Consider the following 25,352-nt stretch of genomic DNA (forward strand, 5'->3'; position numbering starts at 1 on the left):
TATAAATGTAGACCACTGTGTAGATATATGTAGACCACTGTGTAGATAAATGAAGACCTCTGAGTAGATAGATATATGTAGACCACTTTGTAGATAAATGAAGACCTCTGAGTAGATATATGAAGACCACTGTGTAGATATATGTAGACCACTGTGTAGATATATGTAGACCACTGTGTAGATAAATGTAGACCACTGTGTAGATAAATGTAGACCATTGGGTATATAAATGTAGACCACTGTGTAGATATATGTAGACCACTGTGTAGATAAATGAAGACCTCTGAGTAGATAGATATATGTAGACCACTTTGTAGATAAATGAAGACCTCTGAGTAGATATATGAAGACCACTGTGTAGATATATGTAGACCTCTGAGTAGATATATGAAGACCACTGTGTAGATATATGAAGACCACTGTGTAGATATATGAAAACCACTGTGGAGATATATGAAAACCACTGTGGAGATAAATGTAGACCACTGTGTAGATAAATGTAGACCACTGTGTAGATAAATGTAGACCACTGTGGAGATAAATGTAGACCACTGTGGAGATAAATGTAGACCACTGTGTAGATAAATGTAGACCATTGGGTATATAAATGTAGACCATTGTGTAGATATATGTAGACCACTGTGTAGATAAATGAAGACCTCTGAGTAGATAGATATATGTAGACCACTGTGTAGATAAATGAAGACCTCTGAGTAGATATATGAGGACCACTGTGTAAATAAATGTAGACCACTGTGTAGATAAATGTAGACCACTGTGTAGATAAATAAAGACCACTGTGTAGATATATGAAGACCACTGAGTAGATATATGAAGACCACTGTGTAGATATATGAAGACCACTCTGTAGATAAATGTAGACCACTGTGTAGATAAATGTAGACCATTGGGTATATAAATGTAGACCACTGTGTAGATATATGTAGACCACTGTGTAGATAAATGAAGACCTCTGAGTAGATAGATATATGTAGACCACTGTGTAGATAAATGAAGACCTCTGAGTAGATAGATATATGTAGACCACTGTGTAGATAAATGTAAACCATTGGGTATATAAATGTAGACCACTGTGTAGATATATGAAGACCACTGTGTAGATATGAAGACCTCTCAGTAGATATATGAAGACCACTGTGTAGTTAAATGAAGACCTCTGAGTAAATAGATATATGTAGACCACTGTGTAGATAAATGTAGACCACTGTGTAGATATATGTAGACCACTGTGTAGATAAATGTAAACCATTGGGTATATAAATGTAGACCACTGTGTAGATATATGAAGACCACTGTTTAGATATATGTAGACCACTGTGTAGATATATGAAGACCACTGTGTAGATATATGAAGACCACTGTGTAGATAGATATATGAAGACCACTGTGTAGATATATGAAGACCACTGTGTAGATAAATGTAGACCACTGTGTAGATATATGTAGACCACTGTGTAGATAAATGTAGACCACTGTGTAGATAAATGTAGCCCACTGTGTAGATAAATGTAGACCATTGGGTATATAAATGTAGACCACTGTGTAGATATATGTAGACCACTGTGTAGATAAATGAAGACCTCTGAGTAGATAAATATATGTAGACCACTGTGTAGATAAATGAAGACCTCTGAGTAGATATATGAAGACCACTGTGTAGATATATGTAGACCACTGTGTAGATATATGTAGACCACTGTGTAGATAAATGTAAACCATTGGGTATATAAATGTAGACCTCTGAGTAGATATATGAAGACCACTGTGTAGATATATGAAGACCACTGTGTAGATATATGAAGACCACTGTGTAGATATATGAAGACCACTGTGGAGATAAATGTAGACCACTGTGTAGATAAATGTAGACCACTGTGTAGATAAATGTAGACCACTGTGGAGATAAATGTAGACCACTGTGTAGATAAATGTAGACCACTGTGTAGATAAATGTAGACCACTGTGGAGATAAATGTAGACCACTGTGTAGATAAATTTAGACCATTGGGTATATAAATGTAGACCACTGTGTAGATAAATGTAGATACTTTGTAGATAAATGTAGACCACTGAATAGATAAATGTAGACCTATGTGTAGATAGATATATGTAGACAACTGTGTAGATAAATGTAGACAACTGTGTAGATAAATGTAGACAACTGTGTTGATAAATGTAGACAACTGTGTAGATAAATGTAGACCACTTTGTAAATAAATGTATACCACTGTGTTAAGCGACTCCAATGCAATTTCTACGATTTGTGCCTGTAGCTGACAGCTTGTCTCAATACTGACACCATCAAGAGCCAGCACTAATTAGCCAGCCTCTGTATTACGTTATCATTACCTCCCTATCATTTCTTGTAAAAGTTTTATTTCATAACGTTTTTTCTACTTTGCATACTGTTTAGGTCACCATTTTTACAACTATTCACTTTTAATAATAACAAACACTGGAGGCTTTTAGTAAGGGTGACCGCAATGTACCATACTTTCCAACATATTTCTGCAAATGGTCTTAGATTTTGGGAGAAAATATTTTTTTAACAATTGTTTTGCTTAGTTATGTAAGGTCTGTCATACTAAGTACTACATTTATAAATGAAATATTAACATTTTTTTACATAGAAAAAAAATCTATTTACCATGCAAATAAGTTGGACATTATTTTAAACAATAATTAATAAGTAGTTTTTTATATTATTGCATGAACTGCATTGTGTATATATTATAAATGAACACAAAACTAAAGTAATTTTTTTTTAAGGAAATGTTTTTTTCTTGAGACTTTTAATAAGAGACTGACACTTTACAAAACAATTAGATCAATTAGATATTCATTATAAGACATCAGTTAGGCCAGGTTTGCATTTAATCTCACATTCACTTTCACCTATCCTTTGGTCTGCTGGACCGCTAGGGCACCACACAAGATCTGTCAACCTTCTTCCTCCATTCGTCTCTGTCATTTGCCTTTGATAGAATTTAATTCTGATGTTCTTTCTGAAAATATTGATACTTGCCATTTTTCCTGCCTGGGTGGACCACTTCTGATAGAATTTAATACCGATATTCTTCTGAAAATATTGAAACCTGACTTTTTTCCTGCTTGGTTGGACCACTTCGTGACCGATTTTGAGTTTGTGTTTCCACACAGACTATCTTTGTAACCTTGTTTTATTTCAGATTTTCAGAATTAAAGAAACAAATTTTCTAAACTCTACCATTTACTGTGTTATAATTTCTCTAGTTTCAATTTTCATTCTATGAATTAAAACTTCATTCTTATCTTATCTTATAAAATACAGACGTTACTTCAAAAAAGAAGATGATTACGTCCTACGCGTCACGCACATAGTCATGCATGTTAACCAATGACTTAAAATCCATGCCCTAATAGCACTAGGGAAGAAGGAGTATTTGTACAAATTTGTCCTATCATATGGAACGAGGAATGTGCCTGTATCTTTGTGTCTTTTTGAGTATCCTATTGTATCTTGTTTTTGTTTTTTTAGTATTTGAAAAATTATGATTCAATGTTTTATGTATCTAACTAACTAGCAGTAATAAAAAGGCTTTACACGAAGATCAACTGCCAAACATTATAATCTTAAAATTAAAACTCAATTCTTTTTTATAAAGTGTGCTAGAAGAACGTTAGAATTAGTGTCCTTGACATTGTTTAGTTTATCATGAAGATATCTAAAGAAAGAATTATGTATTTAGTGTTCCGGATTATATCTTTGCACATGAAATAAATCATTATGAAATGGTAGGAAGCAATCAAAGTAAAACTATTCCACGTTAAAATATTGAGGCTTTGCTTTTACATTTTCATAGTGGAAGAATGTTGTCATTTGTTAGCCTCCCATCTTCCAGTACTAGCTCCTGCTAGATGAAACACGTTCAAGATGACCAGGTCCTACCTTAAAGCGGTTTCGGGAAATCGGATCTGCAAGGCGTCCCATAGTTCCTTTAACCACTTTGAAGACTTTGTTCTCACTAAACAGGTGTGGATTGGCATCTCTGTATCCCAAATCCTGTCTAATGTTTCCACAATGTATGGGACCATTGCTGGGTTTGGGTCACACGAAATATACATAGTGCAACAAACACTGAGCTGTCCCCACTTCACGCGGGAATTTCTTCGATATCAAAAAATTTCAGCTTCCTATTGTTCCTGTTTGTTCATCAGTGTCCATATCATGTCAGTTGACTACTTGACCACTCTGGGCTATTGTGTGTATCTTCCTATAAGCCATAGAGTTGACTTTTGGAACTTAGGCCTTCTCTAACAACTGGTCTCAATACCAACAATGTGTTACACTAAAAAAATAATTAATTTGTCTAATTTGCACACACACAATGGGAAATGATATACATTCCCTGAGCCTAGGCCAGATTAAGAAAAAAAAATGAAGAAAAAGCGAAAAGGGGAAATGTGGAGGGGGATATAAGAAAGCCTAAATTAAAACAAAAAAAAACAAGATTTTTAGAGTTTTTTTTCTGAAAACAAAAAATTAAATTAGCAATGTCAATGGTTTTAAAAAATAATATCACTGTTGTCAAGTAAATAAGGAATATCAGTTTACCTTCGTATCAACTCTGCTTTTGTTAAATGTTGTCCATTAGACCTCAATTTTGTACAGCATAGCGCCACTGTAGAATATTCGTGCTACACAAATAACAAACTAGTGTTTAAGAGGGAAGACATATTAGGAACTCCATTTATTACGTAAACACAAGCGGTGTTGCACTGACGCGCTAGTGTGCAAATGTACATATAATACTATTATGTTACATCTCTCTTCTTTAATTCAGAAAATCTATTTATCAGAATAAGTAACAAACTAGTCAACTAAAAAGTCAATTCACAAATCAAGTCTCTTGGGTTTATTAACTATTCTGCCTGAGCGTGTTACGTAAGGTTCATGTGGTCTAGCGGTGTTAGAAGAAGCAGTGTGTAGTGGCGGCTCAAAATCTAGTGTAGTTTGTAATCTTGGACTCTTTAGATCTAGTGGTTCTGGTTGTTCTGAGATGTCATCTGGAAAGTCATAATTATTGTCAAATTTGTTTGCTTTCTAAGAAGACTTTCAATCTATTTGCTTTCTCAGAAGACTTTCAATCTATTTGCTTTCTCAGAAGACTTTCAATCTATTTGCTTTCTCAGAAGACTTTCTGATGTGTTTTCTGTTTCTTCTGTAGACCTTATTTCCACTTTTGACATTATATGATCTAGGCTTAGAATGCTTCGAAACTACTGTTCCTGGTTTCCACTTAGAATTAAGTTGCATTCTGACTGCCGTTCCGTCTTGTAGTGGATTATGACTCTTAACTCCATTCCTCTTATCATAATAATGTTTCTGAGACTGTTTCTCGGAGTCAAAGTGTTTCTTCACCACCTTGAGATCTGGTGTCTTAGGTGTGAGTATTTCCTCGCTCGAAGGTAACAAATTTCTGGGTCGGCGTCCCATGAGTAATTGTGCTGGCGACAAATTAATATTACTTAGTGCAGTAGTTCTGTAGTCTAATAGCGACAGAAATTTGTCTTCGCTTTTCTTCCAAAGTTTCTTCACTGTTTGAATAGCTCTTTCAGCCTCGCCATTAGAACTCTGAAAATGAGGACTCGACATTTCATGCTCTATTCCGTATGATTTACAGAAATTCAGGAATTCCCTTGAAGAGAACTGTGGCCCGCTATCTGACCTTAACTTTCTAGGTATTCCATGGCATGCGAATATACTCTTCATTGCTTCGATGATATCTGATGTAGTTTCCTGTGACAGTTCTTTGATATCAATAAACTTTGAGAAGTAGTCAACTAGAAGCACATACTTTTTACCCTCAAAGTTAAACAGATCACACCCAACCATGCTGTATGGAAGGTCTGGTGTCTTGGTAGGCATTAGCGGTTCTGACACATTTAGATTCTGATGTTCAGCACACCTGCTACAATCCCTAACTGTCACTTCAATGTCTGCATTCATGCCTGGCCAATACATGACTTCTCTGGCTCTCTGCTTACACTTGACTATTCCTAAGTGAGACTTGTGAATCAGATTTAGCATGTATTTACGTAAGCTTGGAGGCATGACTATTCTCAGACCTTTGTATATAATACCATCCGAAGTTGATAACTGGTCTCTTGAATCCCAATATGGCCTGACTTCAATTGGAGTCTCGCTTCTTGTGTCTGGCCAACCAGTCATAATTACTTCCAGAAGCATTGAAAGTTCCTTGCTTGTACAGTCTTTAATTTCACTGTATTTCGAATCACTTACAGAGATCATATGCACTGAATCATCTGTAAATTCACATGTCTGTGTATCAGTATTTGGTAGATGTGCACGAGAAAGTGTATCGGAGATAAACATTTCCTTGCCTTTTCTGAACAGACTTTCAGATCATACCACTGTAGTCTTATTAGCATCTTCTGTATTCTCATTGGTGCTGACAATAGAGGTTTCTTGAAGATTTGCTCCAGAGGTTTGTGATCATTATAAACTGTTACTTCTTTACCAAATATGTAGCAGTGAAATTTGCTTGTACTATACACAATTGAGAGCATTTCCTTCTCAATCTGAGCATATCTTGTTTCTGTATCTGTGAGAGCTCTTGATGCGTATGCAACTATACGACCTTCCTGGAGTAATACTGCTTCCAGTCCATCTTTACTTGCATCACATTCTATCTCTACGTTCTTGTTGACATCATAATATGCCAATACTGGAGGGTTTGTACAAAGATGTTTTGTTTTGTTCATGATTCCATTGAAAATCTACATCATCTTTTAGAAGCTTTCGTATTGGAGCATCTGCTTGACTTAGATTAGGAATAAATTTTGCTAGGTACTGAATTAAACCTAGAAATCTTCTGATTCCATCTTTGTCTTGAGGAGCTGGCATGTCAATAATTGCCTTTATCTTTGCTGGATCTGGTTCTAAACCTTTCTCTGACAAGATATGACCCATATAAGGTACTCTGTTTTGCCTTATCTTGCACTTGTCATAGTTCAGCTTTAGATTGTACTCCGTTGCTCTTTGCATGACTTGTTTCAAAATGTGATCATGATGTTCAACATCTCTACCAGCTACTAGAATGTCGTGTATGATGACATATGCTCCTTCAATACCTTGAAGCATTTCATCCATAATTCTTTGGTAAATTTTTGGCGCTGATTTGATTCCAAAAGGTAATCGTAACCATCTAAATCTTCCCAGAGGTGTGTTGAAAGTTGTGAGAAATGAAGATTCTCTTTTAAGCTTTATTTGCATAAACCCTGACTTGGCATCGAGAACTGAGAATATCTTCGAATCTGGAATATTAGTGATCACATCTTCAATAGTTTTCATCGGGTGATGTTCCCGTCTGATTGCTTTATTGAGATCTTTTGAATCAATACATATTCTCACTTTGTCATTCCTGAACGAAACAACCATGGAGCTAACCCATCCATTCAGTAGGTTCATGTACTGGAGTAATAAATCCATCAGCTTGCATTTCTTTAAGTTTTTCTTCAACTTTATTGCGTTGCGATGCTGCTAAGCGACGTGGTGGATGGATAACTCCTTTAGCATTTTCCTGTAACTGAATCTTGTATTCTCCTGGCAGTGTTCCAGTTGTTTTAAGCATTTCAGGAAACCCTCTTTGTAACTCGTCTTCTGCCTTGGATTCTATGCTGTCAATCCGTTGTAGTAGTCCTAAACATTCTGCTGTGTCACCACTCAAAATGTTCTCTTGACTAATGTCTACTACCTCAAACCTTGCTTTCACCTCTTGGATATTATTTTTCAAAGGTAGCACTACAGCTCCTAAAGTCTTGATAACATGATTAGAGTAAGATTTGAGCGAATTTGCTGAATAAGCAAGTTTTACTTTGTCTTTGAGCTTTTCAAACTCTGACTTGACAAGAATGTTACATCTTGCACCAGTGTCGATACGAAAAATTAATGTCTTGCCATGCACGACTAGTTTTACAGTCCACTTGTCTTCAACGACATTGATATTCTCAATATTACCTTTTTTATACTGGCTACTTGCAGTGCTAACAGGTATAATATTTTCATCACTGTGACTGTCATCTTCTACTAGATTGACGTTGCGTCTTTTTCTGCACATTTGAAACCAGTGGTTTTTCTTTTTGCAGAAATTGCATGTGGTTCCTATTGCTGGACATTCTCCCTTTTCATGGTTCTTGCCGCATTTACTACATAATTTATCTGAGTTGTCCTTAGACTTCTGCTTGAGTACATTGTGTGACTGCCTCTTGATTGTTAGAACTTCTTGGCCCCTAAACATTTTCACTTTGCGACATCTCGTATTGTTGTCCAATTTCAATAGCCTTGCTAAGGGTCAACTTCTGTCCCTGATCAAGTAGTCTTAATTGTACCTTTTCGTGTATGACTCCACTAATAATCAAATCAATAAGCATATTGTCTGGGTTGTCATACTCACAGTCCATAATGAGAAGCTTTAGGTCTTTCACAAAGTTATCAAAACTTTCTCCTTCTACCTGCTTTCTCTGATGTGCTCTAAATCTAGACACTCTTTTATTTTGTCTTGGCCTTATGTAGTCTTCTATTTTCTTTAATAGAAATTGCGGATCTCCCTCTTCACTATCACCAATATTTAGAGTTTAGTAAACTTCACGGCCTTGTTGACCTATCCACATTCCCAGCCATCCGGCTTTTTGTTTATTATCGGCATCAGCTAACGGTCCTTTGAAACAAAAGCTCACCTGCTGTTGAAACCTTAAAAACTCTTGATACAGATCTTTAGCATTCCAATTCAAGATTGGTTGCTCAAAATAAAAAGAAGCCATTATTAGATTAATAAAAACCTTTGTCTGGACAGCTTTTTAAGTTTTATTCTGACACCATGTAGAATATTCGTGTTACACAAATAACAAACTAGTGTTTAAGAGGGAAGACATATTAGGAACTCCATTTATGACGTAAACACAAGCGGTGTTGCACTGACGCGCTAGTGTGCAAATGTACATATAATACTGTTATGTTACAGCCACTAAGAAAGAATCTCTAATATTTATTTTATAGTGATCGGGTTTTGTGCTAAAAACTGAAGATAGTTGATAGATAGCTGATAGATAGTTGATAGATAGTTGATAGATAGTTGATAGATAGCTGATAGATAGTTGATAGATAGTTGATAGATAGCTGATAGATAGTTGATAGATAGTTGATAGATAGTTGATAGATAGCTGATAGATAGCTGATAGATAGTTGATAGATAGTTGATAGATAGATAGATAGCTGATAGATAGTTGATAGATAGTTGATAGATAGTTGATAGATAGTTGATAGATAGCTGATAGATAGTTGATAGATAGTTGATAGATAGCTGATAGATAGTTGATAGATAGTTGATAGATAGCTGATAGATAGTTGATAGATAGTTGATAGATAGTTGATAGATAGTTGATAGATAGTTGATAGATAGCTGAGTGTTCTGTAGAGCTAACAAAGTGCACATAAATCATCCAATGTTGATCTTATCAACACCACCTATACACCAGAAACACTGAAAAGTTGGCTTTTTAAAACTTTTCTCTATCGTTAGTGAAGATCATACACAGACACAGAGACGCTCTAACTGACAGGATGGGTTTGATCAGTTTTGATTATACGATAACCTGTTCAGTGGCGTAGCTAGAGTGAGGGAAAAAGGGGGGGGGGGGTCCAAATTTGAAAATCACCACGTGCACTCACTTGAGGGGGGGGGGGGTCCAATGAGTGTCCGAAATTTGTTTTAATGTTTAATATCACGCCATTATCTCATGTCATGATGTGAAATGTCAAAGTGCAGGGGACCCTAAAGATGTCAAGCCCCCCGGGACCACAAATCCTTAACTACGCCACTACTCCTGTTCACGAGGAAGTTTATTATAAAGTTCTGAAATTTATGATATCAGCTTTTAACTCGAAGATAGCTTCCATTGTGGGCCAATTATTTGTTACCCTTTGTAAAAAAAGAGTATTCTCCCCTACAAGCTGTGCTTGTTCTTCTGTTTCTATCAACAACAGGGTAGCACACTGGCTCGCAAGAATAAAACAAATATTCTATTGCTAATGTTCTTAAATACTTACTCTAAACTACAGATAATTGTTAGAAAAAAAATAAGCCATGATATAGATCTATGAAATTTAATATAAAACGTCATAGAGATATGGCTGATAAAAAAATACAATTGTTCACAGATTCATAATAATATTCCAACAATCCAAAGGAATATCTTATGACAATCTGTTTTGTCTTACAAGACAAGAACGCTGTAGACACTTTCGAAATAGAAACAGTCAATCTTGTACTTAAAGAAATGTTATTTTAGTTTCTATTAGCTATTAGTCGTAGGTCTAGGTATAGATCTATGTACAACTAAATTATCATCTGTCTATTAACCAAGTAAAGAAAATCAAAATTCTAAATTGTAAAGTTTTGGTCTGGTTTGTGCTTGATTTAAATGATAGAATATAATTTAATTAGACAAGAAACAAGAGCGTGGAAGACGGACATTTTTTTTGTTGCAATTTTGACATAAGTGGGAAGCGTGGTTGAGAGGCTAAGTGCGAGATTGGCTTGGCTACCTAGTAGAGGGCTCGAGGTTCGACATCCGACTCGGGCAGAGTTGTGTTTACTGAGCGCCTAAAGGCAGCACGGAAAGCCAACTCCTAGATACCCCCTCAACCCCACTGGTCTACAAATGAGATTGGACCAAAGCGCTATAAGCATGAAAGTAGCGCTATATAAAAGCTATAAATATATAAAAGCTATTAACATAAGTTTGCCCCAAAAAGGAAGATACATGTATGTCCTCAATTGCAAAATGTCTGGTAAGGTAACCCTTATGATGTGTATATGTTATTGTTCCAACCGAACAATGAAAATCTGTCTATACGTTGCACGTTCGTGTAACAAACCTGCAGTAAATCTTGTATACACTTTTATTGATCGATTTCTAACACCACATTCTGTGTGTCTGTGAAGGGCGTATGGTCGAGAGCATTTGAGATCTGTAGTTAAGAACTGTCTTGTGTAGAAGTTGTAGACAGCTGATCCAGACATAGCCTTTGAGGGTACATGTATTGCTAAGACTTCACACACATATGAATACAGCTTGGACATTCTTTATTTTAAATTAAACTTTCCTTTTATTTACAACTATTTTCCTCTTTCCGTTTCAGCGTGAAGCTAAGTGATAACAAATTTACAGCACAGGATGTCACACGATTTCAACAATTATATTTCAACTCACTTCGAATCAATGGTTCACGTCATGCACATATCTTCACGCTCACCCACCTTTGTGGTCCGCCTTTTTCTTTTTCAATTTCTGTCATGCATTTGCATGCACACAAGAAATGAAGAAAAGATTTGTTTCGATTTAATCTAAAACATTGACATTAATAGAAATGTGGTTCATTCCCTTTGTAGTGTACACAGAGATTTATATACATACACATTATCTATCTATCTATCTATCTATCTATCTATCTATCTATCTATCTATCTATCTGTCTGTCTGTCTTTCTGTATGTCAGTCTATCCTATCAAAGTGAGTATTTATCTGTCCAAGTATCAAAAGTAAACTATTAAAAGTACAAGAGTCAATTTCAATAGACGGAGACAAAGATAGATAAAGAAAGGGAGGGAGACGTTGATTGTTGAAAGGGAAGGGGAAGAAAAGGATGGAGGATGTTCTGTTTGTGTGTACACGTGTGTTTCAAAAGCACATCTATACAAATATGCATTTTGTGTATGTGTGTCTGTATCATGTGTATATATGTTTCTATGAATATGTGTATGTATATTAATATGTACATACGTATGTAGGTGGGTATATATGTAAGTATGAATACATATATTTATGTATAATGTAGGCATCTTTTTGTCATAAAATTTAAATTGTCGCTGATGTAATAACAGTATCTGCTACCACAGTATCTGCCTCCGCAGTATCTGCGCTACCACAGCTTTTGCTCTTACGGTATCTGATTCTATAGTATCTGTCACCACTGTATATGCTGTCACGGTTTCTGCTTCTTATATCTGATTTCCCAGTACCTACTGCCACAGTGTCTCCTCTTACATTATCTAATGCTTTAGTATCTGATACCACCGTATCTGCAACCACAGTATCTGCTTCACATATCTAATGTCCCAGTACCTGCTGTAACAGTATTTATTGCCTCAGTATCTGCTGTAACAGTATCTGCTGTAAAAGTATCTGCTGCCACCTTATTCGCTGCCAAAGTAATTGCTGTAACAGTACCTACTGTCACGTAATCTGCTACTTTAACTAATACCGCAGCATCTGTCAATAGGTTCATAACGATTTGATGCAGAGACGCAATATTTAGTTTGAACACATTGTCTAGACAGGTTTAAAGAGACTTAATTCCTTAATAAATGCAAACTCTTGTTTCTAGTAGAACAGACTCAGTCACTGCTTTTTGTAAGCTTTGAACTTTGAATATAGAGTAACATAAAGCAATTTTTTTTAAATTGAATTTGACCCAGAGATGACGTGCTGTGCTAACTGACAGCTAATCTTCAATCTTTGTATTTCGTTATTCTTGTTGGCCTTAAAAACTTGAAAAGACAAATGAACACGTATTTCTAATACGTTGATTGCTATGTACACTCATATTTTATTGTTAGTGTTTATCTGTTATTGATTAGCCCTTAGTTCTTTTCTTAAGCTCTTAGTTGCTCAATCTTTGTTATTAGCTCCGTCTTCTTAGCTCTTGCATAAAAAAAAGCTAAAGTCATTTCAATGAATTAGAGATCTGAGGGTTGAGGTTAAGAGAGTTGAAGCAACTTTTGCTCTTCCTGTGACAGTAGTCAGACCAATGGCATCAATGTCTATTCTGGTGTGTCCATGTCAACATTGAACAGTGTGATTGTATCTAGGTATGAAGCTTTGAGTCACTTTAACTTCTGTTACAAGATTCGGGAAAATACTGGGATTATAGGCCACAACTTTTAAAATTAAAACTGACGTTTGCTCTTTTTTTTTGGTAAAAACGTATTTATGCTAGAGACATGCTAGAACCAGTGAGTGATTATCAAATAAAGGTTTTTGTTTTGCACCATCAGCAAGATACGAGGAATGACGAGGCTTGAGAAGAGACGATCTAAGATGTCCGCACGATCACTTGAGGTTAACAAATAAAGAAGTTTATCAACAGAATTCTGTGACGTTCTCCTGTTAGTAGAATGTTAGGTTCACCAGGTCAGACGTTTGGTTGATTTTTTAAAACTGAACTTTTGACATAATCCTCAAACAGTGAAGTTGTGTTTAAATTTTTAAGAAAATGTCTTTTAGCAGGAGGAGTTTCTTCTGGCAGATTGTAAGAACAATGAATATCTTGAATACATTCTGTGGAAAGACAAGAGATTCACTTTATGTTTATATTTGACATTCTGAACTGTGCAATCTTCAGACTATACAAACAAAGACGAAGTATTTTGAATCTAATATAGAAATTTACACACACAAAAATTATCGCTAGAGTCCCTGAATTCTTCTACCTGTTATGAAATAATAAAAAATCCATATGTATTAGAATATAAATCCATTGATAACGTAATGCCCATAATGGCAGATTTTTTTTTTTTCATTATTTTACAAACACAATTCTTTAGACACACCAGTTTCATGAGTGAAATAAAAAGAGAAACAGATCAATAGTATAACATTCATGTCAATGTGAAAATTAGGAAAAATCGTGCTCTTCAGAATTAAGTCTCGAAGAACATAATCATTTCTGGGGGTAGAAATTTTGAAAGTTTTTGTTAACTCAAAAACTTCTTTGTTTTCATAGCCAATAATCAGGACACTTGAAACAAAACTGCTGCTTTTATTAATTTAATGTCTATACTAAATGGATTTTTAGGATAATGTGGATTTATTAGGACATATCTTTAGAGAAAATGATTTGTTGTTGTTGTTGTTGTTGACCTTGTCAAGAATCAAAACTATAATTATTTTTTTGATACAAAAGAAAAGCGATTGTTTCCCGATTGGTCTTTTAAAGAGGCTATTTTCGGTGTCCTTTTTCCACACACCAAAACATATTTTGGTCAACTATTTGAGAGATTCTTTACAGATTTCTCCAGGGAACGGACATGTTTCTCATCTGTTCCGGCAGCTATGCCTCTCAATGCAACACGGATTAAGTTTACCTTGACCGACCAAACGCATAAAACCAATGAGACTTTTAATTGGCATGCATCTTGATTTGCTATACCTTGCCAGTGAGTCTAAAGAAATGATCAATGGGATGAAAGACCTCTCACTAATGATTCAGAAGGAAGAGAGGTTTTACTTTAAAAAAGGACAAGACATGGTTTTAAAATTCTACTTTTGTAATGAAAATGCTTTGTAGTATTCAGTTCTTGAAACAGACTAACGACTAATGTCTACATTTGGTTTATAAAAGATGACTCCTTCAAAAGACTATTGATTAGTAACATTGACTTATACGCACACACACGTCCAATTAAAGCTGGGCACGTGACTAAGCTGTCTGACTCATATCTTGGCGAAAAAAAAAAGATAAAAAAATACAGATGAATTTTGTTAGCCAAAAATTTCGTTTTGGAGTGACATTTCAAGACTCTTCTGCAAACACAGATATACTCTATACGCTCTTCACATGTTGACAGAAAAGTAACTTATAAAGCCAAGGCCAGCTACTTACTAGAGAACAAAGATGTGTCGATGATTTAGAATGGCTTCTCAATGTTCCTTATAATTGATTTATATTCTTTAAATGTATATTTTTATAGTTCAATGCGCATGAACATATTTGCGAATTATCTATCACTGTCCTAGAAGTGTTGTTGAATACGCCCCCAGCGGGTTCACTCCGAACAAGGTTAAAACCACTCTAAGATAATGACATTCTTTCGGTGAAAGTTTTCCTCCAGAATTCTCAAACACTTGAGAGTAGTTGTTAATATAGATACAACTAATTAGCAAAATTTAGAAATGAATTAACAATGTTAGTAAAGTAGAGAATTCAAGTCTGACAGACGTTTGTAGTTAGACCCATTATGGTGCTTGACATAGAACACTTTTTAAAGGCATGAAATTGATATTTAACTTGATAATAAACCGATTGTCATTATTATGTTGATGCCTATACTAATTAATTATAGAGAAACTTATCTTTCTCTTTCAACCCCCCCCCCCTTTTTTTTTCTCTATTCCGCACTCAATGTATAGTCTTAATGGTCATGACCTTCACTCACCCTCGCCGCCCCGTCTGTTTGTGACAATGGCAGAAATATCCATTTAAATATCCAGTCCCTATAAAGTTCTAGAGACATTGTCTAGACCTGATCGAACTCTCAAACTGGAAGAGAGTTTGAATGAACCTAAAACTCTATGTGCGTAATTAAGATAAGCCTTGCTTAACAAAGACACTTATTTATGTTAGTTTATGGACAAATGTTCTAAAATTATTTATATATATATAATTTTCCTCTTCCCTCAATAGTTTGGACGAGAAGAAGAAGTAAAGGAAAGATCACTCTCTTATTTCTGCGGATAGTCACCCCACGAAAAAACAAGAGGGGGGAGAACAAGTGGGTATTCACACGTCAATACGGATGGCAGCGCGCTGGACTGTCAAACCCTGCCCGCTCACATCCCACGTCGTCCTGCGGGAGGTTTGAACTAGGAAGTAAACTATCGTCAACTCTGAAGGAACATCCGAAACATGTAAAACATTTTACAAGCAAACATTTTACAAACACTAAATAGCAGCGCCGGACTTATACATTGTGAACAAGAAGTCATGGAAAGAGAACAAGTAATCTACTATGTATATTTACAGGTCACTAAATAGCAGGGACGGACTTAACCATTGTGGGGCTCTATACGAAACGGATTTCGTGGGGTCAAGTTTGGGTAGGCAAGCGGACGATAAGTGAAATTTTATTAGAAAATAAATTCGTCTATGCATTTTATTCATTCTTTACTACGTACAGAATTACTTTACGAGCCTTGCGTGTAGCAAAGTCATACAGTATATTGTCAGGGAGAGGTATGGCGAGAATGAATGTTAGTTGAGTATTCATACCTCTATTCTTGACATTTATCCCGGACGAGCCCCCAGATAGATGTCAAGAATAATACTGTATTAGTACACCGATTAATACACTGGTGTTTAATAATACAGGTAACAGGTACAACGATACCTGCCCGGACGAAGCCTCCAGATGTCAGGGTTCTAAATTATATATATATTACTGCTACTATGCTCTGCTCTCTCTGCTTGTCTCTTGTTCTTGTTGACTATGCTCGCTAGGGGTATGAATACTCAATTACACTTGTTAATACTTGCTTAACTCAAATACAAACACTTAATATACATCAACTCTAACTGCTTATATTCATGAATATCAACAATACTTTAATACTTGATAACGCACACAATTATATCACTCTTATCAAATAGTAATACACAAAACACCAGTCCATCAACTTATAAATACATAAATACCAGTCCAGGAAGTAAACGTCCAACCTTCCTGGACCGGGAGCAAGACCTTACTGACTAACACATTCTTTCGCACATTCAACAAAGACTTAATCACTCAGTTCACAACACGTGCAACACATTCATAACAAGGGGATATAACAATCATATCAAACTAACATTCATTCTCGCCATACCTCTCCCTGACATATATCATAATAATTATGTTTCCTACACAGATCATGCTCAATAGCATTAATTACCAAATGTTTCAATCTATCTTTGAGAATTGTTGACCTCAAGTAATTCTTCATTAGTTTGAGGCGCGAGAAGCTTCTTTCACCAGATTACACAATAACGCTTATGCATAAAGGCGTTTTTATTTATCGTGCGTTGGGTTGGTGTTTTCCATATTGAGTGACAAATTTTGTCTATATATTTCCATATATTTTATGGACTTTTTCGTATATTTTGCAATTTCGGGTAAATTTCTGGTAAATCGACAGGAGGGCGCGGGAAATCAGTTTTAATTTATTAAATGGTTTAATTTAATTATTTATGCACATTGAATTAGAGCGGGTCCTATGAAAGTGCGGGGCCCACTGAGGTCGAATAGGTTGCAGTGGCCTAAGGCCGGCCCTGCAAAATAGCGGCGTATGTTACGTCGCCGGTCGACTAGTTTTATATAATCTGACACTTCCAAAAGGGGGGAAGCCATTATAGCTTTTGTGTGTCTGTCAGTCCGTCCATCTGGTATGCTTCAAAAAAAGCTATTGAAAATTCAATCTCGTGATATTGGGAAGCTTGTTTTCGAAAGCGAATCATTTTGTTTCCAAGATAATTAAATATGTCATATTTTTTTATAATTTATATACACCATTTTTGAAACTATTTTGAAACTTATATATTATTTACTATTTATAGTTACAAGTTTGTATTATCACTATAAATCCAATGTTGTTTTTTTTTAACTCATTGAGAAACATCTATTATTGTGCATTGGTAAAAACAGTCTGCATCTGAAGTCGCAAACCAAAAATTATGAATGACTTACTATGATATCTATTTTCTTCAATATTTTAAATGTATATTTGGAATTACTTTTTGATTTCAAAGTCACGACTTGCACATACGGACACAATGAATCGAAATGCAATCTAGATCTAAATGTATAATTCGAAAACGATGTTTACATTGTAAATAATATTTTTAAGAAAACTTGTGTTAGAATCAGTTCAACCGGATAAGTGTGTAAATGTACGCATACGTTTATTTTCATACTTCATACATTTATTTTACACTAGGATAAAAGGATAGAAACAAGAAAAACATTGAACACTTTAAAAGACAAAACTTCTTGTATAGAACTTATAGAGCGATTATTTTGGTCGTAATAACTAATGAATGCTTGATTTAATACTAACACCAATAAAGCTTGTTCGTTTTTACTAATTGTTTCGTTAGTAAATCAAAATATATTTTCTGTAATCTCTACTCCATTGATTCTAAAGTTCTTTTTTCATATGTGTGGACATCCATATTTTCAGTGACTACAATTGCATATCTGTGCAACGCCAGACCAATGCTACCTCCTCCGGTGGTACTCACAAAGGTACATCAGTCCTCCAAGTTACTACTTCTGCTGGGAAAAGGTCGAGTCTGTAGTCCAGTCTATGTATGTCCTCGTTACGATGAGTTACGTCCACCCAGCGTTGTCTATCTTGGGCATGACAGCCAACACAATATGCCTGGCCATACTTAAATGTAATGGACTTCGCAAACCAACCAACATATTGCTCTTTGGCCAGGTTGTTGCTGACAGCATGGGCCTTTTACTACAGTCAAATTATGCTGGGATTATTGCACTTTTTCTACCAAAGCAACATTTACCTTTTCAATGTGGTTTTCAATTAGATAAAACATTAGATTTATTTTTATTTTCCTCCGAAATAACATTTTTCTTTGTAGGAATGGTGGGATATTACGCAGGCACTTCCTTACCAGTTCTCATTACTCTGGAAAGACTCTTAGCTATCTTTCATCCGATGACTTTGAAAGTGTTAGTCTCCCCTAGGAAAGCTTTGTTTTCTGTTATTGCTTGCTTTGTGATCTGGTTGCCATGGACCATATCCTATTGTTCCTATATTTACATCTCTACTTCAAAACTTACTGAAAACAATTCTTGGATGTTGGTGTCTTTCATCACGCCAAAACTTGTTCAGTTGTTTGAGATTTATCTGGTTGAACTGATACAGTGTTTTGGAAGCTTGCTGTTTATTACTACTGGTTGTATTGTCATTGTGATCAAAATGAAAAGAACTTTAAAACAAAGGAAAAAAATAAGTTCAGTTCAAAGGAAACTGTCATGGTCACCAAGAACTACTCGGACTTTGCTGCTGATAACTATCGTTTTCTCCGTCACGCACGCTGTTAGGGCTTTGATTTTTATTTTATATGACGCTAAAACGTATGGCCAAAATCTAGTGAAATCATTAATGGGCGATACAGTTTATATCATCAATGCTTCTAGTAATTTGTTGATCTACATTCTGTCTAATAGAAAGTTATATCAGACTTTCAAGTCACTCTTTGGCATTGTCAAGAAACAAAAGCCAAAATAAGAAATAAAAAGATTGATTGGATAGACTGAGAGATAGATAGATAGATAGATAGATAGATAGATAGATAGATAGATAGATAGATAGATAGATAGATAGATAGATAGATAGATAGATAGATAGATAGATACATAGTTACATAGATAGACAGAAATATTTATAGACCAAAAGGATTATATTTTTTCACAAAGATTTACATAAACAGTCGAATTTCAAAGAAAATCGTTACGGCCGTTTTTAAAAATCCCTTTTAGGTGTCAAGGTCCATTGTTCAATTGTTTACTTTTAATGAAATCAGAGTAGGCTCTGGCTATCATTTAGTAGTATTATCATTTATGGTCAAACTCTGGTAGATTGGATTCTACCCTTCGTACAATTCTTGCGTGTAATTTCAAATGATCATAAATAGATCTTTTCTACGCTTTTATAAAAGCAGCTAAGTCAACAGGTGAATTGTTTACGTACGTCTTATGTATAATCAAATGGAATGTGGAAAGTTTTGGAGTGTCGTGCAATAAAGTATTTCTTAACTCTTTCTTGTTTGTTTGTGTGTTTATTTGTTAATGCAAATATTTAATTCTAACGTATTGATATGTGCATGGGGTAAACAACAGCTTTCAAGTGAGTTGAGATATAACACATAAGAGTCCATTGTAATTAACTTCACTATAAGGCTGGACAATTTTTTTTTTATTCTATAAGATACCTTATTAAATGTTTGTATCTAATAATATTGCTTTTAAATGTAATGGGCATTGTGCCATTATACAACAAAGAGAAAAAAAAGTCATTCCATTAATTACATTACAAAATGTAAGTTTTATGTACTTCATTGACAAGTTTTTACATTACATTTACTTAGTTTTCATTGAACTCATATAATTTTTTTTTCATATTATAATTCAAATATGTTTTAAAAATAATAGTTATAGTTTTTAAAACGTATTATTATAGTTTTTTTTATAGATATTTTGAATTTTTTAGTTTTTTGACGTATTATCGAAATCGTGTTTTTTCATACTATTTGTGCTACAAACTTTTTTATTTATTGCTCTATTCAGATGATTTTTTCTACACTTATTTAGTTTGTATATTACAAATCAGATCACGTTTTGCTAATTGCTGTGATGCTAAAAATATTTGCACTTTTCTTGCAAATAAAAAAAATGTCTCTATAGACAGGTCAGGAAAAAAATTCTAAAAAAAAAATTTCAAAAATCTAAAAAAAAGTAATCTGATACCTCAATAGCAACTGCAAATTTTCAAAAGAAAATAATAAGAAATGCACAAGTAGCTTTTATATAAGAGTATGTTTACAAAACAAAATGGCCACCGTTGCCATAGAAACATTTTCAAACTTTGTTTTCTATATTTGGCCACAGAAACAGATCATCTGTCTTTTAGACCGCAAATGCTGAAAGGAAACTTTATTAATTTTTTTTTTACTATTTGTTAACACGACAGACCGACAAAATGACGTCACTAAACTGATAGCAACTTTTCATCTTACGAAGGCCACTAAAAAAAATGTGAGACTTTTGGGGGGGGACTAGCCTAGCCCCCATGTGTACATGGAAGTCAAGCAACTGCTAGAACAACTATGCAATACATTTTGGGAGGTTTTCTTTTCATGCCTTTTCAATAGCATTTTTTTTTAAGTATTACAAAAATTATCTCCTCGAGTCAAGATTCAAACAAGCTCTCGCATGGGACCAACTGAACATGCCCACTGAGAAAAAATTCAAGTTCTTCAGAAAGAATACTACAAATAAAAACCTACACATCTTCAATATTGTAATGGACAGTTCATGAACCTGACTATGAGTTCTAGGCTAGAATTCCAGAGATCTTTATTCTATTCTGTAATTTTTAAGATGAGACTTGGAAAACTCGAAAGAGTGTAGAAAGACAAACAGATAGATAGATAGATAGATAGATAGATACATAGATACATAGATACATAGATACATAGATAGACAGATATATTTGTCGTCATAATGATCCTGGTTCGATTCTCATCCATTCTGGGGGGGGGGGGCACGGATGTAAGAATCGTCATCTTAAAAGGAACATCTGGGTCTTCTTCTTTTTTTTTAACTGTCCTAAAAGTTGAGTCTATGACTCTTGTAACTCTAGGCCTATGGAAGCTTGTCCTAGGTGTTGAGTCTAAGACTCTTGTAACTCTAGGCCTATGGAAGCTTGTCCTAAGTGTTGAGTCTAAGACTCTTGTAACTCTAGGCCTATGGAAGCTTGTCCTAAGTGTTGAGTCTAAGACTCTTGTAACTCTAGGCCTATGGAAGCTTGTCCTAAGTGTTGAGTCTAAGACTCTTGTAACTCTAGGCCTATGGAAGCTTGTCCTAAGAGTTGAGTCTAAGGCTCTTGGAACTCTAAGCCTATGGAAGCTTGTTTCTATTTACCTGTCTGAACAAACATCTGTCTGGGAAAGATCCAAGTGGATATAAATTATTTGACCCCTAAAAGCGATGAATCACGTCCCAAGGCAGTTGGATTAGTAGGATTAGATTCCTTCTCTGTACCACATCAGCTTGAAGAACTGTGCGTGGATAGTAACATGTTTGTTGGGGCTTTCTTCCATTCCCGCCAGTGCAATGGACTTGGTCTTTAGGCAACACAATAGGGATTTTTTTTTCTTCCCTAATTGCCTGATCGTCTTCTCTATAGACCATTTCTACCCGAGCGCCACTGTGAATGGGCTCTGAGAGAGAGAGAGAGAGAGAGAGAGGGAGATAGAGGGAGGGAGGGAGGGAGAGAGGGAGAAGAAGGGAGGGAGTTTGTACACGTTATTTCTCCCTTAACATATCTCTAATGAAACAGAAATTTTGCACAATTATTTCTTTTACTTAGCAAAACAATAATATGGAAAAAAAAACAATGAATTAACTATTGGTAATTAATTATTTTGTTTGGTATTTCGAACATGGAAAACAAATTGTACTTGACTGATAAGGTTGAATTAGTCCCCTTTGTATTCTCTAGAGAGAAAATTTTAAATTTACAATAAATGTATATAAAACCTTCTTTGTACATAAGCTTTTACCTGGCGCAGTGGTTAGTGTGTCGGATTTAGGAAGCTTTAGCCCTCGAGATTGAATTTAGGTCAATCACGTGTTTTTTTTTTTAATTTTATTTTTATAAATGTGTTTAAAAAGGAATTATGGCCAACATTTACTCAGAGAGCAAGATTGGAAGTTATTCTGTGAATGTGCTCTGAGAGAAAGAGGGAGATAGAGGGAGGGAGAGAGAGATTGAGAGAGAGAGAGTGAGAGAGAGATGGAGAAAGAGGGAGGAAGAGAGAGGGAGAGAGGGAGAGATCCAGAGAGAGAGAGATAAGGAGAGAGAGAGAGATAAGGAGAGACAGGGAGAGATGAAGAGAGAGAGAGAGGGGGAGAGAGAGAGAGAGAGGGAGGGAGGGAGAGATGGAGAGAGAGACAGAGAGAGTGAGTGAGTGAGAGAGAGGGAGAGAGAGGGAGTGAGTGAGAGAGAGGGAGAGAGAGGGAGAGAGAGGGAGTGAGTGAGAGAGAGGGAGAGAGAGGGAGAGAGTAAGAGGGAGAGAATGTGAGAGAGAGTAAGAGAGAGAGGGAGAGAGAGAGAGAGAGAGTGATAGAAAGAGAGAGACCTTGTCATAAGCACTTCTCTGGTACAGTGGTTATCATGTCGGTTTCTTTCTCTCCCCACCCCTGTTCCCAACTAGTCCAGACAAGTGATTGGACCATAACGTAGTGAGAATAACTAAAAGCATCAAATTGCGCTCAACAAAAATAATTGGTCAAAAATTTTGTAATCACACAAATCTATTACTGTTAGTCTAGATCTAGTACACATTTCATTCCATGACTGATCCAAACTTTTTGATACAACTACACTTAATATAAGCTTGTTGTTTTTTTTTAAGTATTTTTTACAGTTTCTTGTTACTCCGTCCAGTTAGATGCATGGGTGCCCGCAGGATTTTGTTTTTGCAGAGGTTCAAGTTGCCCCCTATGGCTCAAAGTCGTAGCTTCCACTTTCTTATTAAGGAGAATATTAAAGAAAATAACTGATTACCCCTCACCACCCCTTATAGCAATGCAATATTGAGTGCACTGAAAATACTTTTTTCATTAAATAAAAAAAATAACTCAACATGTGAACTAAGTATTTACTGCCTCCCAACGGTCGATCAAACAAATACTGTTACCGTTGCCGTCGAATCTGTCAATAGCTTTACTAATGAATCGGTTCTCGTCGCGTTGGACGTACGGGGGACTAGCCGGCGATGAACGCTTATCGTGCGGTTCTGGTATTGTACGTTACGTTGTAGCTCTTGCATCGTTTTAGGATGAAGACAAAACAGGTTGAACTAAGCTAGATTGTTGCTTGACAAGAGAGACGTGAAGGAAGAAGCTAACGAATGAAGATACGGAAATGGCAGTGCGTCTCTCTGAACAAAAGGGACAAAACCAACGAAGTCTTCCAGATTGCTCGAATACAAACTCCATCAACAAACCGAAGGCTCAAAAAGGATCTATTCAGTGTCTGAGATATCTCTAGACTTTCATCAGCAAATATCCAGCAGTTAATTCATGATGATGCTGTTCATATTTTTTTGCTTTCTTGCTGCTGCCAGTGTTCCGTCGATACAGATCAGCTTATCCACTCAGACAATGACAGCTTTCTAAAATCTTTTCTATCGTAAACTGATGGACGTGTTTCGCGTGCTATTTTATCGAGCACGAGCCCTGACTGTAACGTCGCAAGACGATAATACATTTAATAAGATGACTGCACTCTTCACTTTTGTTCAAAGAAACTTTCACGTTTATCTCATCGAAAGACAACTGGAAAGGATTTGTCCTTTAAGGCAAAAAAAAAACAACAACAAACAAACAAACAAACAAACAAACAAAACAAAAATATTTATCGTATTCTAGGTCTTAATTATAATAATTATTATACGTGTGTGCAAATGAAAACAAATCGTCATGACTAACGTGCTATTGAAAATTAAATTGCAAGCCTAAACTAAAGCGTGCATGGTCGGACATGAACTACAGATTAACCTAGTCTAGTTTTGTTTTTACAATAATAGCATATCCTTCTAACTGTATTTCAATGGAAGCACTACTTGTTAATTTGCTATTCAGCTAAATTTAATTGATTTAACGCTGTAAAAAAAAAACTGGCTAAATTTGGCTACTCAGAATTCAGAGGGGTGCACGTACATAGCCATTATTTCATGATAAGTCTAGGCTAGTCTACTACAACTGTACTTCAGTCACCAGTGGAAGCACTACTTGTTCAACTGCTTAGGCTAGTATACTACAACTGTACTTCAGTCACCAGTGGAAGCACTACTTGTTCAACTGCTTAGGCTAGTATACTACAACTGTACTTCAGTCACCAGTGGAAGCACTACTTGTTCAACTGCTTAGGCTAGTATACTACAACTGTACTTCAGTCACCAGTGGAAGCACTACTTGTTCAACTGCTTAGGCTAGTATACTACAACTGTACTTCAGTCACCAGTGGAAGCACTACTTGTTCAACTGCCTAGGCTAGTCTACTACAACTGTACTTCAGTCACCAGTGGAAGCACTACTTGTTCAACTGCTTAGGCTAGTATACTACAACTGTACTTCAGTCACCAGTGGAAGCACTACTTGTTCAACTGCCTAGGCTAGTATACTACAACTGTACTTCAGTCACCAGTGGAAGCACTACTTGTTCAACTGCTTAGGCTAGTATACTACAACTGTACTTCAGTCACCAGTGGAAGCACTACTTGTTTAATGAATGAATGAAGTGTTTCACGTGACCAAGCAAACTCTTGCGACCTACATATTTTCCCACATCTGATTGAGATAAAGTCGTTGGCAGGCTGGGGTCTATTTAGGTTTTCTTTACATCTTCTGCGCCTGTCTCCTAGAAGGGCTTTTCTTTCCTTGTTTTCCTTCTATAGTGCCTATCTTCATGCTGTGGCTTTTCTCTAGTGATAACATCTTCAGATCTTTTTTTTTTTTCTTTTACCAGATTTTCTTGGCACAAAAAAAAAGCGACACGCTTGCCTGCTTAATATAGATATTTCATAAGTCTACTCTGTACTCATTTACTTTTTTACTTTTAATAAGTCATTGGCTCCATTGTAATAATCCGCAATGTGCATTGTAATTTTCATTGTCTTTTAGTCTACTAAAAAGTACCTC

General features: G+C 35.6%; 1 protein-coding gene across 1 annotated transcript in view; it reads right to left on the bottom strand.

The window, feature by feature from the left end:
• The window catches only part of LOC106050513 (adenosine deaminase AGSA-like), a 42,507-nt gene extending 37,636 nt beyond the window's left edge, over positions 1–4,871 (bottom strand). The window contains exon 1 of the mRNA XM_056034821.1: positions 4,616–4,871. The gene's annotated coding sequence lies outside the window, so the exon portion shown is untranslated. The remainder of the gene's footprint in view (positions 1–4,615) is intronic.
• Positions 4,872–25,352: the final 20,481 nt, after the last annotated feature.

Source organism: Biomphalaria glabrata, chromosome 7, assembly GCF_947242115.1.
Source record: "Biomphalaria glabrata chromosome 7, xgBioGlab47.1, whole genome shotgun sequence".
Taxonomy (NCBI): Eukaryota; Metazoa; Mollusca; class Gastropoda; family Planorbidae; genus Biomphalaria; species Biomphalaria glabrata.